The sequence below is a fragment of the Hakea prostrata genome, chromosome 8 (assembly GCF_041222555.1).
Source record: "Hakea prostrata isolate BN-2017 chromosome 8, UWA_Hpros_2, whole genome shotgun sequence".
NCBI lineage: Eukaryota > Viridiplantae > Streptophyta > Magnoliopsida > Proteales > Proteaceae > Hakea > Hakea prostrata.
The window spans coordinates 26,529,668-26,536,201 of record NC_142607.1 but is presented as its reverse complement, the minus strand read 5'-3'; the positions used below and the strand labels follow the sequence as shown (position 1 = coordinate 26,536,201).

The window sequence follows — 6,534 nt, the reverse complement described above, 5'->3', positions numbered from 1 at the left end:
AAAAACTGATATATATATATATATATATATATATATATATATATATATATATATATATAAAAAAAAAAATATATATATATATATATATATATATATATATATATATATATATATATATATGATATTTTGAATGGTTAAGGTTCAATGAAATATACGTGAAGTGCATCAAACGGTAAATACCACGGACACCACCTCATCGGATGCACCACACAAGCACAATATCGGAAACAGCGAGAATGGGGTATGCAAATGAGACAAGATCGAGGTGAATGCGTGGAATCTACCGGACCGGTAACCTGTTAAGGCCGTGCTGAGGTTACTTCGCGTGCTGTCAGTGATGCAGGTGCGGCGGTCACCTGGGCACCGACCATTTTCTGAAGCCGGTAATGTCAAAGCAGATTAGAAACCAAAAATAAACGGCTACTTTTGGTGTTTAATTTTCTTTGTCCCATGCTGTCCACTTACCTCCCTTTGTGCACTTTTTCATGTCTTTTGATTAACTTTTTATTTTGTTTCTTGTTTCTTGTTTCTTGTTTCGGATTCCAATGCGAAACAAAGAACAAGGTAAAGTGGAAGTCTTGAAAGTTGAAAGTGCTATTACCTCTTTCTGGTTCTGAAAAACTTAGCTTTGGACTCTGTGAAGGAATGAAGCACCCGAGAAACTTAGACTTCGTGGAGAGGTATTTTGGTACGGTAGTAACAGGGCTATCATGAGATACCTGATGAGATTGTCGGTGCACAATTAGTACCCAAGACAAGAGAATGGAATCAGAGCTGAAACTGAGAGAGCACAAAATTATAGGAGATTTGGATACTTTAATATGCTCTCTTAGCATGGATTAGGCATTGATGTCAACCGTAGCAATTAAGTTAAGCTGTTCGTCGTTGATTAAGGTTTATTTTGAACATTCGAACCAAAAATATATGGTGGTATAAGTTTGGTTTTATATTACTTTGGGAGTTTGGATTTTCTTCTTAGAAGGACTTTTTCAATGATCATTTATTGAGTTTCAGGATTCAAATATATATATAATATTTTAATCCAAAAATTAAGGTAAATTCAACAAGTGCTCTTAGATTGGAATATTGTACATAATTGAACGTTGTAACTCTTGTTCTTATTTCAACATTTCCTCTCGTAGAGAAACCAAAAATCTGCTTTTGATTTCTCTGAGCCTAAATAGGATTTAGGCTGGGTTTGTTGTTTTGGTCTCATATTATTAGAGCAAATTGCACTGGCATCCCAAAATGGAGGCTTTAAAACACTGACACCCCATTTTATGTTTGAAAACACAGACACCCAATTCATTAAACATGGTAGTCCATTATGTTATTAAAACCATTAGTCCAGTGTTTATTTTTCATAAATTCCAAAAATGCCCTTATCAAAAACTGAAAGAAAAAAATGGACCAAATTTATTCTCTCTCCTCACTCGACTCTACGGTTCACCTCTCCACCTTCGGCTCCGGCTCTAGTAACGCCAACAACGCCACCATGTGGCGACTTCAACAAAGATTCTAAGAGAAGAACCCCTACTGCTACTGTGCAAAAACTTTTGAGAAAAGTGAGAATCCCGATGGTGTTGCTGGGAGAAGGAGAGGAAGCTTTCAGTGTTCACAACCATCTCTAGAGTCTAGTAACTTGCAACAATCGAACTTTCTTGTACTTCGAAACTTCCAGATTCAAAGGAGAAATATCCAGATCTTGCATTGACAAGAAAGAGGGAAAAGAAAGGCAAAGCTGCAGGGGATTATGGCAATAGAGAGAACTCTCAGAGAAATGAAGAGGAGAATGATAAAAGAGAAAAAGGAAGAGGAAGAGGCGGAGAGACAGAGGCAGGGGACCGCCAGGGCCTCTCCACCTCAAGAATCACCATTGTTTTTGGCCTCTCCTAATCAATTACGCGGACCAAAACTATATAAAAGCCCCCAGCGCAGTCCTCTTTGCTTCCCACAACAGACTCACTCTCGCTCTCGCTGTGGCGGATATGCGAAAGAGGCAGTCTTAATTAGAGTAGAGTGGAGAAGTAAGTGCAAGGCGTTGACAAAGATGGAGACCCCTTCGAAAAGGCTGAAGCAGCAGCACCAGCGCCAGCAACCACAATTCTCTCTTTCGCTACCTTCTCTCCGGCGGTCAGGAGCCTCCATCATAATCTCCGCTCTCACGCAGGTAATCTCCGGTAACGTAGGCAACCGCAACAACAGCACCAACAGCAATAGCAGTAGCAACAGCGATGGCATGGTCCAAGCCCCAAAACAATCAGTGAACAATTACAGTGCCATTAACGGTCCTCCTTGTGAGGTTGACCATCTAGCTGCAGTGGGACTGGGAGTGACGAAGGGTGGAAGGGTACCGAGCACTCTGCTCTTCCCAGAAGCTAACAAGTGCGGGTTATGCTTGATCGAGTAACTTGTTAAAGGTAGATATGGTGCTAGACTTTCAGTCCTCTGCTGGCCCTTTTCTGTTTCTTCTCTCATTAAACCCTGATTTTTCTGTCTCTCTTGTTGGCGTTGCCGGAGCCGGAGCAGAAGGTGGAAGCCCTTTTCTGTTTCTTCTCTCATTAAACCCTGATTTTTCTGTCTCTCTTGTTGGCGTTGCCGGAGCCGAAGGTGGAGGCCCCTTTCGGTTTCTTCTCTCATTAAACCTTGATTCTCTCATTAAACCCTGATTTTTCTGTCTCTCTTGTTGGCGTTGCCGGAGCCGGAGCCGAAGGTGGAGAGGTGAACCCATAGAGTCGAGTGAGGAGAGAGAATAAATTTGCTCCATTTCTTCTTTCAGTTTTTGGTAAGGGCATTTTTGGAATTAAAAAAAAATAAACAGTGGACTAATGGTTTCAATAATAGAATAGACTACCATGTTTAATGAATTGGGTGTTTGTGTTTTTCAAACATAAAATGGGGTGTTAGTGCTTTAAAGCCTCCATTTTGGGGTGCCAGTGCAATTTGCTCTTATTATTATTATTATTATTATTATTATTATTATTATTATTATTATTATTAGAGCAAATTGCACTAACACCCTAAAATGAAGGGTTTAAAACATTGGCAACCCACTTTATGTTTTAAAAACACAGGCACCCCATTCATTAAACACACTAGTCCATTCTGTTAGTAAAACCATTAACCCACTGTTCATTTTTTTTTAATTTCAAAACTGCCCTTACCCTATCTATTCTCTCACCTCACTCGGATCTCCTCTGCTTCACCTGTCCACCTTCACCTCCGGTAGCACCAGCAAAGCTGCCGCCTCTTCCACTAACGTTGGGCTTTGATTCAGAGCCAATTAACGACCTCGCTGAAGACCATGTCGACGCTCTCTTATGGTTCACCGATGAGCTGATGCAACATCCCAGGATGGATTCGAATCGTCTTGTCCTTGCTGGAAGTGCGTCGATAGAGCTCTTCGACACAAGTTGGGTCACAAAGCACGTCTTGCTCGCCGTGAATGATGAGCATCGGCAGATCCACCTCTTCAAACCTCCCTTGAAGCTCCTTCGAAACCCTGAGCAGCTCCCCGGCAGTAGCAGCTCTCGGCTTCGCCGTGCTCCGCCTAGGGGAAGCCATTCCCAACTTCCTCTTCCACTCCTCCTTGAAAGAAACCTCCAGAATGTTCCCTTTCGTAGGAACAATCGGCCACATCGGAACCACAGCCGCACGAGCGATAGTAGGTGTTCGAGCGGCCATGGAGGCTTGATCTTGTCACTCACTCCACACATAGCGCCGTTCAAGACGATGTCGTCCCAGGGTTTGCTGGTGCTGCCGGGTTGCTTTCCCCGGAGGTGGATGAGCAGAGCGATGGCACCGCCTAGGGATTCGGCGTAGAGGAAGGAAGGGAGAGAGGGATACTGAGCCCTAAAGGAGTCGAAGTAGGCGATGCAGTCGTGATGACGGGGTTGATGTCGAGAATATGGTTCTGGAGACCGTTGGAGAAGCCGTGACCTTGGTGGTCGATTGCACATGTACAACAATTAATAGACAAATACTTTAAGCGCTGGAGGTTGTACAATACTACGCGCCTGCTGCGGTCGCCTTCTTTTGCTGGTGGTGGGGGCGGAAGAGCACATCAGTACATAATAGATGCTGTAATTGTTTCATTTCCCAAAATTTTTCCGATTTGAAGATCTCTGGCTTGAACGACTTATTCTTTAGGCGAAGAAACTGTAGGTTCCATAGATTGCAAATTGACTCCGGGAGTGTTGAAAATGCTTTGTAATTAATTCTCAGGTATCTCAGAAGGATTAATCTCTCAATTTCACTTGGAATGGTGTCTGTTAAATCCACACCTAAATCTAATACTCGAAGTGAGGTGTTTGCAAGCAGTGGACCCCAACATATTCTTTCCGGTGGAAAATCCAATCTCAGAAAAGATCCGAAAACAAAGTGTGTCTTGTACAATCCTCGTGCTGCGATTCGGTTTGCTTTCAGAGGAATTGTCTCAAATTCTGCCATCTGGAATAAATTCTCTTCAATCGCCTTAATTCTACAAAAATTCATCAGCTGAAACCGCTTAGAAATGGTAATCTCTTTGGTTTCATAATCCCAATGCTTACTTACAACTTCAACCAGCTCCCGATTAATAAGTTCATTCACATATTTTTCTGCAACACTAGTGTAGTCTACCATTCCTTCCACTTGGGTCTTTAGTGGTTCCACAACAAGACACTATGCAACTAACAATTCCTTAAACATGGTGAAGCAACACGAACTCAGAACCCCGAGATAGAGAAGGCACAGCTTCAGGTGATCTGGTAAGTTGGTGTATATCAATTCCCAAGAGGACGAAGGAGGCGTTACTGGAGGAGGCGGCGGCGGCATTGCTCGTGCTACCGAGAGGTGAAGGTGGACAGGTGAAGCAGAGGAGATCCGAGTGAGGTGAGAGAATAGATAGGGTAAGGGCATTTTTGGAATTAAAGAAAAATGAACAGTGGGTTAATGGTTTTACTAACAGAATGGACTAGTGTGTTTAAGGAATGGGGTGTCTGTGTTTTTAAAACACAATGTGGGGTACCAGTGTTTTAAAGCCTTCATTTTGGGGTGTCAGTGCAATTTGCTATGAATTAACAAGAGAATGGTCATGGTTTCATCAAATCTTGTTTGGTTTTGTGACGTTCTAACCCACTTATTAATGGTAGACAGGAGTACTGTTGGGTCAAGCATTTTATGTGAGAATACCATTGAATTCTTAGCCTGCCATATAAAATAACAAGTGATTATGAAATTAGAGAAAAATCACATTGCGGTTGGCCTATCAAATTAACGCTGAGTATTCTGACACATACTCAATATCGAAGTATCGCTCCAAAACTCAATTCTCAATCCTAATGGCTCTGCTGCATAGATTCTCTTAGACCAATCACATGAAATTAGAATATGCCAACTAGTTTCATTTTTCTGTCCACACAAAACACACTTAGGTTGGATATGGTTCCAGTGAGCTATCTTAGCTCTGACTACTAATCCATCGTGTAAAGCCCACCAGAAAAAAGCTAGAAATTTAGGATGGATTGGTATTTTCCACATAAACTTCCACCATGCAGCTCCCTGACTAGTCAGTGCTAGTGATCTGGCATCAACTATTGCACGAAGAACAGATTTCACCGTGAAATCTGTTGCTTGTATCTCAAGATATTACGCAAGTATACGTATCGCAATCAAGTAATAAATGATAAGTACAGAATCGGTCCCACGGAGAATTTTATCCTTAACTTTCAATGTAAAAGTAAAATTGATTTAAATGAAATTAATAAGGTTGATTGGTGATTAACTAACTAAATAACCAAATGACAGGTAAAGAAAACTAAGGAACTAAAATGTAGATTAAGCAATGGAAGAAACTTAATGAGTGACAAGTGTAAAACCCAGCCCTAACCTTGACCCAGAAACCTTGTTATTTGTAGGTCCAGTGACCCGAAATAAAGTAAGAAGTCAGCTTTGGGCCATCCCAGTGGAGGACTTGTTGTCTGGCTTTGAATCCATGAGAGTTGATGATGAAGTTCTATTTATGGAAACTGAATCTTGATGAAGATCGGATTAGTTGATGGACTTGGAGTGCTCTCTATCATGGTTTGAAGGCATTTCTACCTATTAGGTAAGTCACTTGATATGTGTGCAAAACCCCTTTAGGATTGGATTTGATCTGGGCCTTCAATTCCCTGTTTTGGATTGTCTCGCTTGGTGTATTGGTCGATGGACCGCCAATCCACTCGACCATGGGTGCTTGTCTTTGGCAATTAGGTCTTGCTTGCTCTATTTAAGTCCAATCTCGAGTCTACTTCGTTTTGCTGCCTCCAAACTCTTTGGGCGCCAAAGACCTCTGCAAGTCATCTCCCTTGCATCCTTGGTGATTTTCTTGACGGATCTTCGTCAAAACTCTTCCTTTTGCATCAAAAGGTATGTCTACACTCTCTTCTTCACCTCCATCTCTTATTTTCTTTCCTTTTTGAGTTGAGACAGTAGAGGAGATGCTGCATTCTCTATTACAAACATCTCTGGACTTGTCTCTCATGATCTTCCTAAGGATTAATGGCTAAAACA

At 41.8% G+C, this 6,534-nt stretch overlaps 1 pseudogene; it reads right to left on the bottom strand.

Moving 5' to 3' along the window:
• Positions 1–3,273: 3,273 nt before the first annotated feature.
• LOC149007473 (caffeoylshikimate esterase-like) lies at positions 3,274–4,815 on the bottom strand (annotated as a pseudogene).
• Between the last annotated feature and the right edge of the window lie 1,719 nt (positions 4,816–6,534).